Genomic DNA, 12373 nt, shown 5'->3' on the forward strand with positions numbered 1-12373 from the left:
TATCATGTAGCCCTTCCTCGTAATCATCACCCACTCCTGTACAACGTAACTTGACCACCTTTCTGATTTATTTCCTTTGATGTGACCTTGCCATGTGTTCAGCTAACTAGAACTTAACTTTTTGTTTTCGGGCTGAGGGTGGCCAAGTTAACTGGCCACCTTTAGCTTATAAAACCAACTTTTTTCATATTCCTACAATTTTTATCATATTCATACTTAGGAGAGAGTGTGGATGAGGTGCCATACTCGTGGCTTCCTTTGCTTTGTTGATGCATGCTGGAGGGTGGCTCTGCTGTGCTGCTTCTGGTTCAGGTACATCTTCTCTTTTGCTCTTGTTTTGTTGATTTTATTTTGCTGATAGGTTGTCTTCTTGTTGTGATGTGCAAGTGCTGGCCTCTTCTGTTGCTATTGAGATTTGGATAGGTGCCATAGTGCCTGTAGGTGTGCTTCTATTCTTCCTTTGCATGGGTGCTGAAGGAGGATCCTGGAGACTTTTGTTGTCACAATATAGGCTGCTACAAGGTTTCCTGTAGTACTATAGGAAATCCTGTAGCTGCCTCTTTTTGAATTTCTTTGTTTTTTCTTTTGCTTGGAGGAGGAAGAGGTGTTGAAGTAGGAGTGGAAGGGGTGGAAATGGGGAGATGGAGTGGTAGGTGAGGTAGGCTACTGATGGTATGGCCCTTGGACTATTCTTTTCTTTCCTCTTTTTTCTCTTTTGTTATATATATATATATATATATAATTTTTTTTTCCCTTTTTCTAAATGGATTTCTTGATGGACACAGAGGGTGACATGGTTATGAAATGGTGTTGGTTGAGATGTGGTGAGGACAATGGCCTCCTTTTCAACCCAAAACAGGCCTGCATTATGATTTCTCAATCGGGATTTCATTCCTGTAGATTTTCAGGACTTCTTGTAGTACTATAAGAAACTCCTGTAGTAACTACAGGAAATCCTGTAGAAGTCAGAAAATTGCCTGGAAATTGGATTTTTGATGGTTGGAGATGAGTATGGATGCATGAGACATGAAGGTCATGGAAGATATGAATGAATGAAGGAGAAATGGGGTTTTGCATGGATTTCTTCCCTCTGAACTTGGTGCCCATTATTTTCTTGAAAACCTGCAAAAATAAGGAACTGTTATGAGTGGGCAGGTTTAAGGTCCCTGCCATTACTTTTTTGTGTTTTGTGATTTTTTTTGAAAGACAACCAGGTCATCTCAAAGGATTTTTTCACCCTGTTTGCCTACCTTAGGCACCTCAAGGAAGGTTTTCACCTAGGGGTTTTTTTATTTTTTTTCTTTCTCTCTTGGGCTGCCTCAAGGAGGTTTTCAACCCAAAAGTGGGCGTTAGATACCTAATGGAGGTTTTCACCTAGGTCTCTTATTGTTTTTTTTTTCAAAAATTCAACAATATTCAACAATTTGGTGAGGTGGAAGCTGAGACTCCTTCAATCACCATTACTACCTTATTGATACTACTGACGAACTCTTCCTTTGACATAGGCTTTTTGTAGGCTTTCAATCTATACCCATTGACAAGCAAGGGGATACCTTCTTCATCAATGGTTCTTATCTGAATAGCTCCATTGTCATGGCACTTTTCTATCACATATGGGCCCAACCATCTGGTCATCAACTTGCCTTTGAAATCCTTGAACCTAGATTCATACAATAGAGCCCAATCACCTTCTTGAAACAATTTGTCTTTGATATTTTTGTCATGCCAAACCTTTCTTTGAGTCACCTCTGTGTGTAGGAGGGCCTGCATTTTGAATTCATCTAACCCATTAAGTTGGAGCAGCCTCTCTTGCTATGCCCTTATAACATCCAAATTCAACTATGCTACCATTCTTAAAGTGTTGTACTCAAAACTCAATGGAGAGAAGACCCTTCTTCCCATAGAAAAAATCATCAGGGGTGAAGCTAGTGGTTGTCTTCCAAGTTGTATTATAGAGCCAAGTGGCCTCCACTAGTTTGTCAGCCCAATCCTTCCTGCTTCTTCTCACCGCCTTTGTAAGAATGCTTTCCAATGATCTATTGGTAACTTCTACATGTCCATTGGACTAAGGGTGGTAAGGAGTTGATTTCTTGTGCTTGATCTTGTGCTGGCTTAACAAAATCTCAATCATGTGTGAGATGAATTGAGTGGCCTCATAAGTGACTAGCTCCCTAGGGCATCCAAACTTGTAAAACACATTCGCCCTCAAGAACTCAACCATTTTCACTTTTGGGGATACCTTGTCAGCCTTGGTTTCAACCCACTTTTTTCAAGTAGTTAGTGCACACAATGATGTACTTTTTTTGTCCTAATGGTAGATCAATGGGCCCAATGAAATCCATGCCCCACTTGTCAAATGGCTCAAAAGTCACTTGAGGTTGCAAAGGAATTTCATCCCTGGGAGTAGGTTTCCCCATTCTTTGGCACCGATCACATTGGCTGGTATATATTCTTTCATCTTGGTGGAGAGTGGGTCAATAGTAGCCATCTTGTAGTATCTTGAATGCTGTCCTTTTGGCTACAAAGTGACCTCCACAAGGCCCATCATCACAGGCTAGAAGGATGTCAAAAACTTCGTCCTCCCTTACACATCTTCTCAGAATTTGATTCGGGCCTAGCTTGAAGAGATTGCCCCCAATCCAAGTGAATGGGGCACTTTTCCTTATGATTATAATATTTTCCTTGGAGGACAGATTTGGAGGGAATTGTGCAGCTACTAAGTAGTTAGCTATGTCAGCAAACCACAGAGAGAGAACTGAAATAGCGAATAAATGCTCATCTAGCAGCTAGTCATCAACCATTCCTTCCTCACCTACATGCAAAGCCAATGTGGACAAAAAATCCGCAACTACATTTTCTCTAAGAGGCTTATTAATGATAATTAGATCAAATTGTTGTAACAAAAGCAACCATCTAATAATTCGATCATTCACATCAGGTTTGTTCATCAAATATTTAATAGCAGCATGGTCAGTATGTACAAAGTTCTGGTGACCAATGATGTAATGTCTAAATTTATTCAAGGAATGAACAACATCCAGGAGCCATTTTTCAGTCACAGTGTAGTTCAATTCAGCCTTGGACAAATTTTTGCTGATGAAGTAAATGGCATAAGGTAGCTTGTCATCTATCTGGCCCAGAGCTGCTCCTATAGATTTGTTAGAGGCATCAACATGGATGTGGAAAGGAAGAGCCCAATTTGGGCCTCAGAGTATAGGTGCAGTAGTCAACTTGTCCTTTAGGGTTTCTAGGGCCTCTTGGCAACTTTCTGACCATAAAAATTCGGAGTCCTTAGCCAATAGTCCAAACAAAGGTGAGGCTACCTTACTGAAGTCTTTTATGAATCTCCTATAGTATCCATCTAAACCTAAGAAACTTCTGACATCCCTCTACTTTTGAGGAGTAGGGACCCTCTTTATGATAACTATCTTATTTGGGTCCACTTGCAGTCCTTCTTGGGATATTGAGTGACCTAGAACAGTCCCCGCAGTCATCAAGAACTCACAGTTCTTAGGAATAAGGGATAAGTTCATTTCAATGCATTTGTTTAATACCTTTCCCAAGTTAGAGAGAGCCTCCAGAAAATCATACCCATAGGGGGTGAAATCATCCATATAAATTTCCAAAAAGTCATGGAATAACTCTGCAAAGATGCTCAGAACTACCCTATGAAAAGTGGCAGGGGCATTGCATAACCAAAAAGGAAGGACCTGTTGTGCTATTCAACAACCCCCCATTTGTTAATAGAAGTAGTCAATATTACATTAATAAATGGGGACCCTTTAAAAAAATCCTTCCAAAAATAAACTTAGCATTTAGGCATTTTTCTTATTTAATTTTGGAATAAAACAAGATATCAATCAAACCCCTTTTCAAAAGAACTAGTAAATGCTTGTCTTTCCCGCATATCGCACGATTAAGCATGATTGAAATCCTTGCTAACCCACCAAATCTAGCGAAAAATAATCAAAGAAGGACTTCGTGCTAAAACGCTTTGAAACTACTAAGTTTCTTATATAAACTAGGTCCTTAGGTATTTCTTATCAAAACTAAGTCTCGCATCACATATCACTATTCAGTTTCTTATATAAACTAGGTCCTTAGGTATTTCTTATCAAAACTAAGTCTCACATCGCATATCACTATTCATAGGAGGCACGCATTAATAAGTTACCTAAAAAGCAAGTGAAATGCAAAATTGTGATCGCATCATTTCCCTCACTGCATCGCATTTCGAGCATTTAAAAGAGCACTACAAACTTACCATCGGTCGAAATTGCGAAATACGATCAAGACCCGGACCCACTCCCGAGATACATTACAAACAAATGTTTAGGTCCGCCGCTTAGTAAAAAGGTCTTTACATAGAAAACCTAACAAATGAGCTATGTCTTAGAAATAATAATGAGTGGCTCGCATCTCGCAGAAACATAAGAGACGATAAGAAAAGCAAAAAGGCATAATGCGATAATGCGATCTGCGATATTGCTTCGCAAATCGCAAAATCAGCATTATCGCAATTCAAAGGCTCACCACCCTAGAAGCTTTCTTCCCAACTTACGATGCAGACATTTATGAGCATTAAATCTAAGAGATAACGAAACATTAGTGGGCATTTAGTGAAGGTTAATGGAATTTATGTGTGAAAAGCCATTCAATGTGATATGATATCTTCTTACTTGCGTTCAAATAAAACTCCTTTTTATCACCTTTACAAGTTGTTTGTATTATTCCATTTCACGTTCATTATTATCTCTGTATATCCGATAGCTGTTGTTTTTCTCCACTTTCAGGAACAATCCACAGAACAAATCTTTGGGAGCGATGGTGAAGAAAGGCAAGGCAGTCGCGTCTGAGAAATCAGAAATGACTCCTCTATTTTCGGATACTACATGCAGCAGAGATGGAGGAACCTCTACGTGGGAAACCATGTATAATATATTAGAAGAAGAGGAACCAAGACTTCTGGAAACAAAGATCACAGTTGACGGTCGTGATTCCTCAGATGCCTCCATTTTTGAGACGACATGCTCATTTTTGCATCGCATAGCTGATAATCCCTTATACAGATATGGTTAAATGGGTTATTGATGAGGCTGATATCTCAAACAGAGAATTCAGAACCAGAAGCCAAGAGGTTATGGGATCTTTTTCGCCAGACAACTTACGACTTATGTACCACTTACCAGAGCCACAAGTCATTTACAACAAATAGTTCATTGAGAAGTTTGCCAAAGAGAACGAGGACCCAGCAGATTGCACCCAGACTTGGTCAAATAATGAGGAAAAAATAAAAAAGGACAAAAACTGTATGTACTCTACTGCGTCTATTTCTCCTCCTCATAGTTTTGCAGCGGCCATGCTATGTAGGATATTTGGCAAGCTCGATAGCACTAAATTTTCCCCAGAATGTCTGCCATTGATAGATGCAGCCGTAAACACAACTATAATGAATTGGGCCCAAACTTTGTTTGATAATTTAGCAAGAACGATAATGGAGTATAGGAGGAAAAGAAGTGTCCCTTCGAGGGTTTACCCTCCATTTTTTATGAGTGCATATGTGATGGATGCAATCTATTTTGGTTCAAAATTTCCTGTCATGGGATGGAAGTGGACTATCAAAGATCCACTTCCCATTCATATATACCATAAAGACATGTGGGAATCTCATTTTCACCAACATTTTTACAAAATTTGTCATGGAGTTATGTTGCCTATCCATAAATAGGTTTTCTAAAGAAGCTGAGGTAGATATCCTCCCAGTGGCCAGATGGTTTGGAGAGGAAACATTCACATATATCAGGGTATTGGGCAGCATTACCTCACCACATTTCCTCTCATACTATGTTCTAGACAAACTGATGGCTAGAGAGATAGCCTATCAAACAACTAGTGAGGGTGGGTTGAGAAAAGGATTAAAGGAAGAAAAAAAGGCCATTTGGCCTACATTCCCTTTGCAGTGTGGAGCATTTGCACTACACGATGTGAGGCATGCATTTAGAGAAGTAGAGATCATATTATCTATACAATTACCTAAATTCCTAGGAAGGTAGTATGACCCATTTGGCACTGCCAAAGACTTTACTACCATGGTAAAAGTGAAGGTATTCAGTCATGAGAAAGATGCATTTGATGACATATTTTTACAGAAAGAGACATTCACAGATGTGAAGCACATGGCATCACTACTTTTTGACCCAAGAGATCTCGAGGCCTTTCATGAATACAAAGAAATGAGACTATTAAAGGTCCCATTAGACCAATTGCGGATTGAACCAATAAGGGAGCCAACTCCCAGCGTAAGTCTGGAAGGGAGTTCCAAAGAAAATTCTAAAGTTGATTATGAAGCAGAATACCAAGAAAAGTCTACCAGGGAGTCAGAGCACTCAGAACAACAATCACAGAATGGGAGAAGAAAAAGTAAGGAGTCAGAAAAAGATACAACCCAATTGATAGAAAAGACAGCTGAGAAAACTTCAGCTAAAAAATAGGCTGAAATTTATTCCACCTCCACCCAGCCAATAAAAACCCTAGTGATTGATTTAGATGAAGAATGGGAGCACTTTAATAGAAAGCTCCATACAGAGGAACAAACGCCAGAGCTACAGACTCCACAACACAGAACAACTCAAGAAATTGCAGTAGAGAAAATTGTAAATACTCAAGAGGTAGAGCACATTCCTGTCACTCCTACCTCTGAAATTGTTTTGAGGATTGAGGAGATTCCTCCTTTAGATGTATTCTATAGCCCTTCCCACAAAGCCATTGTTAAAAGACAAAGGAAGAAGAGGAATTTGGATGCTACAGCTGCTACTACTCCTGATAATGAACCGATGGATATTGTCTGGAAAGACTCACCCATCGACCCATCTGAGAACCTTACTAGACTGTCACAGTTTGTAGGAGCCTATGCTACAACGACTATCGATAAAGCAACAGAGGTGAAAATGTTGCTCAAGGAAAGGGAAAATAAATTTTTGTTGTTAGAACAATAGTTACAACAAGAAAAATCTAACCAGCAAGCAAAATCACAGTTAGCTAAGCTCCAACAATAATTCAAGCAGATGCAAATAAAACATCAAGCCAACTTAGCAGAAAAGGAAGCACATATACAAGGAATAACTGATCTGCATAAATATGATCCAAAAATTGATCAGTTTATTACTGAAGCACTTGGCCTTAACTCCAAGATGATGCACCAAAAGGAACTATTATGCTAGAAGATATCGCAATGGAATTCCTATTGCGAGACAAGTGATAAATTGACAAGTCAAGTCATTGAGATGAGACTCGAATATGATGAAATCTTGAAAAGAGTTTCTGAATTCATTACCTGGAAGAATTCAGAAGATGGGAGAAAGGCCAACTTGCCTAAACTGGAGGAATCACACAAGGAAATTTTATTTGCAGACTGGGATTCTAGACTTAGACAGGCAGAAAAGGCAACAATAGACACAACAACAACAACAAACAGTGTTATCGAGAACATCAATGAAAATTTACATAGCGCCAACCTAGTGGCAGAGTCCATTCCATGTTTTCTTCCAAATGTCAAACAACTCGAACAACAGTGGAGGTAGGCAACAAAGGAAAAAGGAGAAGCAATTAGGCAAATGACCAGGTTAGACTAGGAAGCATATTGGCAACATTCAGTGAAACCTCACAGCCAGTGGATGAACCTGCGATGTCTAAGCACTTCCACGGAGAAAATGGTGTCAACACTGACCGATGCCATGTTCACTGGGCAGTTGAAATCTGAAATCAGCCAACCGAAACAGCTCAAGCTCATGACAGGATCTGCGATCTCAAAGATCAAACGCAAAGGAGTTAGTCACCATGTTCATTTCTATTTTTGTTTTATTTTGCATAATTTGAGGAAGGTCGTTTAAACCTCCTCAACTATTTTTGTAATAATCCATTTTTAGTTTTATAGTTTAATATTTAAACCCCTCTCATGCATTTAGATAGGGGTCCAGAAATTTTATCAGAAACTATCTTCAAAACATGCACTTTTGTCCCTTTGAGGAAGTTTTGGTGAAATGAATGGAACAAGAATTATTTTCATCTTATCTGGCATAGTCTACTAAAATTGCACTTTTGTACTCTTAGATGGCGTTGGATTGATTGGAAGTAGATCAATATTGTTGAAACACATGAGCATGACTTATTACAAATGGTACTTTTATCTCGTAATTCTGTTTTACTTATGTATTAAGCAATAACTTCTCTTCAAGTTGTTTATGTATGAAATTTTGAATCTTGGTTAGCATTATTGCACTTTTGTATGGTGATGGCCTAAATTTTATGCTGAATACATGAATAATTTCTTATGCGACATATATTTCACAATCATTTCGGCTAACTATTTATCCGAAACTATTATTGTTAAAACGATTTCATTTCTTATTGCAGTTGAATGATCTTTATTACCAATTGCTTTAAGACATTATTGTAGATCGCATACTTCAAATTTATTCCCGGGTATAGTCATAGCTAGATAGTGTTTAAATTAGGATATATACATGTGATTATTAGTTTAGATTAGATTACTTTTAGCTTAAACATTACTCCAAAATATCACATATCACCCCATCAGCACTATCATAAATTAGATTGGGAAACTGGTCCCATTATCCCCAGTCGAAGCCACTACACCAAACGGAAAAGGAACTACCAACCAAGGTTCAAACCAGGTGGTTTTCCCCCATGTTTTAAGCAATGATTTTCGAGGCATCAATAGGACCCTATAAGCAAAGGTACCCCAAGGAAAGATGAAGGTGGTTTTATTTTGTCCTCTGGGCTGATCTAGATCTGATTGTAACCACTGAATCCATCCAGGAAAGAGAAGAACTTCTTTCCTGCCAAACCATCTAATACTTGGTCAATGAAAGGTAGAGGGAAATGGTCCTTTTTTGTGGCTTTGTTTAGATCTTTGTAGTCCACACAGATCCTCCACTTCCCATTTTTCTTTGGAACCAGAACCATAGGAGATACCCACTCACTATATGATATGGGGTAAATGAACCCTGCATCCAACAACTTCTCCAATTCTTCTTTGACTATATCCTTGAGGGCTGGGTTCATTGTCCTTTGAGGTTGGTGCACTGGCTTGTAGCCTTGCTTAATGTAAATGTGGTGAGTACACACCGAAGGGTGCACTCCCTTCATTTCCTTCTAACTCCAGGAAAAGGCATCCAAATGGTTTCTTAGCATCACATAACACCTCTTCATGATGTACAAAGAGAGAGGGGTTGATTTTCAATGTTCTTTCTGGGCCAAATTATATCATCTTGACATGAGTAGGACTTGAGTCAGCTAGGCACAAATCAATCCAAGGGTTATCTTCAGCTTTCTTCACTAAATCCTCAAGAGACATGGTGTTGGGGGGCTGATTCTGGAGGATTTTCTCAATCAGGTCATCTTCATCAGGTTCCCCCCTCCTATAGTAGCATCTAGGGTACATATTGGGGAAGAGTAGAATTCATATTCCTCCTCCTCTTCTAACCATAAAGGTAAGTCATGCTCCAGAGATGGTTGAGCAAGAGGGTACAAGACCAATTGTTTGGACAAATGCCCATTTTTAATGGTCATATTCCCAACCCTACAACTTATGTAAGCATCAACAGTGGCTAACCATGGCCTTCCAAGGATGAGAGGATAACCATTGAACTTGGTCTTAGGTTGGAGAACTAAGAAGTTAGTAGGGTATTCCCAGGAATCAATGGAGACCATCACATCCTCAACAACTCCCTCAGGAGCTACTGTGGACCTGTCTGCAAGCTGCAAGACTGTTGTGGTCTTTCTTAATGATCCTTGGAGATTCAGTTTAAGCATAGTCTCCTTATTCATCACATTGATGGAAGCCCCAATATCGATCAAGGTATGGGGGACAATGATGCCATAAATGTGCACATCTACCACATGAATTCCAAGATCTAGATACTTTGGGAAAATCACCCACCCCAACATTAAGTCGGATAGTTGTCCAATGACATTAATGGTAGGGGTGTCTTTCTTCCACCTCCCAGGATGTTTGAAACATTACTATTTGATTAACTTGTTGTAGATGGGGACATCCTTGATAGCTTGGAGGAGCGAGATTTTAACACACAGGTTTTTCAATTCACCGAGAAGTTTAGTCTTTTTTGGGGTGTGCTGGACATGATGGATTAATCTCTCAGGAAAAGGAGGTGGATTTCTTGAGGGACACTCTCCTCCTTTTCCTCTTCAAGCTCCTTAGGTGGAGATGGAGGTTGATTATCTAGAAGCACTCTTCTAGACTTGAGATTGATTTCTTGAATTTCCACAACATAGGTAAGATAAGATGCTTCTCCTCTGTAGAACTGCTTGCTTGTCAGTTGTTCGGGTTTGGATTTGGTTGAGTAGGCACCTGAGGTTTCTTAGGTGGAGCAGGGTGTAGGATTTGTGGTTGAGATGGATGTGGAGGCAGTAAAGCTGGAGATTGGCTGTATGGGGGCCTCCACCCCTAGGATGATGCATTCCATTGAGGTTGTGGAGGAGCATATGGCTAAAATAGTTGGTTGGCAAGTTGGGAATGGTATTGAGGTGCAAAAGACCAAGGAGAATGTGTGGACCATGAAGAATGAGTAGGAGGGAACCAAGGAGGAATGGATGTATTTTGGTTAGGATTGTAATATGAATAAGATGCCCCTTGCATGCCTTGTTGGTATGGTCGAGGTCCTTGAGGGCTCATTTGGTTGATATAAAAGAGTTGTTCAGTCACCCCTTTAGTTCCTTGATACACAAATTTTAATCTAGGAAGAGAAGGGCACATGTCTGTGGAGTGGTTGTCCTCACAGACTGAGCATAATTCTATAAGATTCAATGGACATTTGTTCCTAGGGTGCCTCCTGGTGCATCTAGGGTAGAAGACAACTAAGGCGCTTTATTCTTCCTCTTGCTTCCTCTTGATCTGTATGGTGTCCATTTGCAGAGCAAGGGTATGTAGCATTTCACTCTTGAAGTCTTCCAACATGTTCCTAATTTAACTTTTTATGGATGTTTTGGAGGAGGATGAACTGGCCAAAGCTTGACTATCCCTACCCTTATTTCTAGCTGCCCTAGAATGATTTTTGAAAAATGTCTTGATATCATTATAGGGTAACTGATAGATGTCCCCTCCTGGCAATAGATTTATGGTTTCTAGGAGATCTTCCATGATCCCTCTAAGAAGGACTAGCTTAAGTGATTTAGGATCAAGGGTGCACATGGCCCTTTTATAGCTGAGTTGGAACCTTTCCTCATAATATTCCAAAGATTCATCATGTCCCAAGGCCATTCTAAAAATTTCCTCTTTGGTATCTTTGGACTTGCAATAGTCCCTATACTAATTGGTGAAGGCTTGTAGCATCTGAGCCCATGTGGTGATGCTATCCCTAGGTAAACCCATGAACCAGTGCAAGGCTACATGTTTGAGGGTGGATGGGAACAATTTCAACTTCTAGTCACCAAAGATCTAATCATAAGTTCTGCATATGACAACAAACTCGAAAAAAAGGTATTTGAGTCCTCTGAGGTCAGTCCATGGAAGTGAGGAAGGGCAGAGGGGATTATGATTTTCATCCTAACATCTCCATTAGTTTCTTCGATAAGAAAAGCACCCTAAGCTCTATTCTCAACTCCTTCTCTGTATCCAATCCCATTTCTATTTTCAACCATGGTGTAGGTCAGTGGAATGGTCTCTTCTTCTTCCCCAATAGACTCTTTAAATATCTCTGGTTGTTTGCCTAATGGGTCCTCTAGCTCACAACCATCGAAGAAGAGGGAATGTTCGCTGTTCGATATGGTGGGGGTATTTGGAAACAATTTCCCTAAGTCGTCTCTAGTCCTAAGAGGCATGGAAGGAGTTTGTTTGTTTGTTTTGTTTGTTTTTTGTTTTTTTAAGGGTTTTTTCAGAATTACTTGCAGAATGGAAAGACAGTAAAAAGGAACTACTTGGAGAATTGGAAAAAAAGAAAAATATTGCAACTACAAGCTAAATGGAACTACTTACAGAATTAAAAAGAAAGAAAGAAAGCATAAATCACATCTACTTAGACATCTCCACAAAAACGGTGCCAAAAAGTGATGAGCACCAGTATTGCAGCAAGAATGATTAACTCCTGGGGCTACCAACTTTACGTCATCAACCTGGGGTTCGTACAAACTTGGAGGTGATAGTGCTGTATAGACAATAGATGCAATGGTCTAGTTTTTTCACTTTTAAACTAGGCGATGGAACACTAGGGTTTTTCAAACCAATCTTCTATTGACTAGAAGGAGTCTGACTACCAACTGAAAAAGGGAAAATTATCCTTAATGCAAAAAGGGAATGCTGCCCACTCTAGGAAAAGAAAGAGATGAATTGGAAGAT

The sequence above is a fragment of the Pinus tabuliformis genome, chromosome 3_2, assembly GCF_031772625.1.
Source record: "Pinus tabuliformis cultivar Carrire ecotype Pingquan chromosome 3_2, CPIR1, whole genome shotgun sequence".
NCBI classification, from domain to species: Eukaryota; Viridiplantae; Streptophyta; class Pinopsida; order Pinales; family Pinaceae; genus Pinus; species Pinus tabuliformis.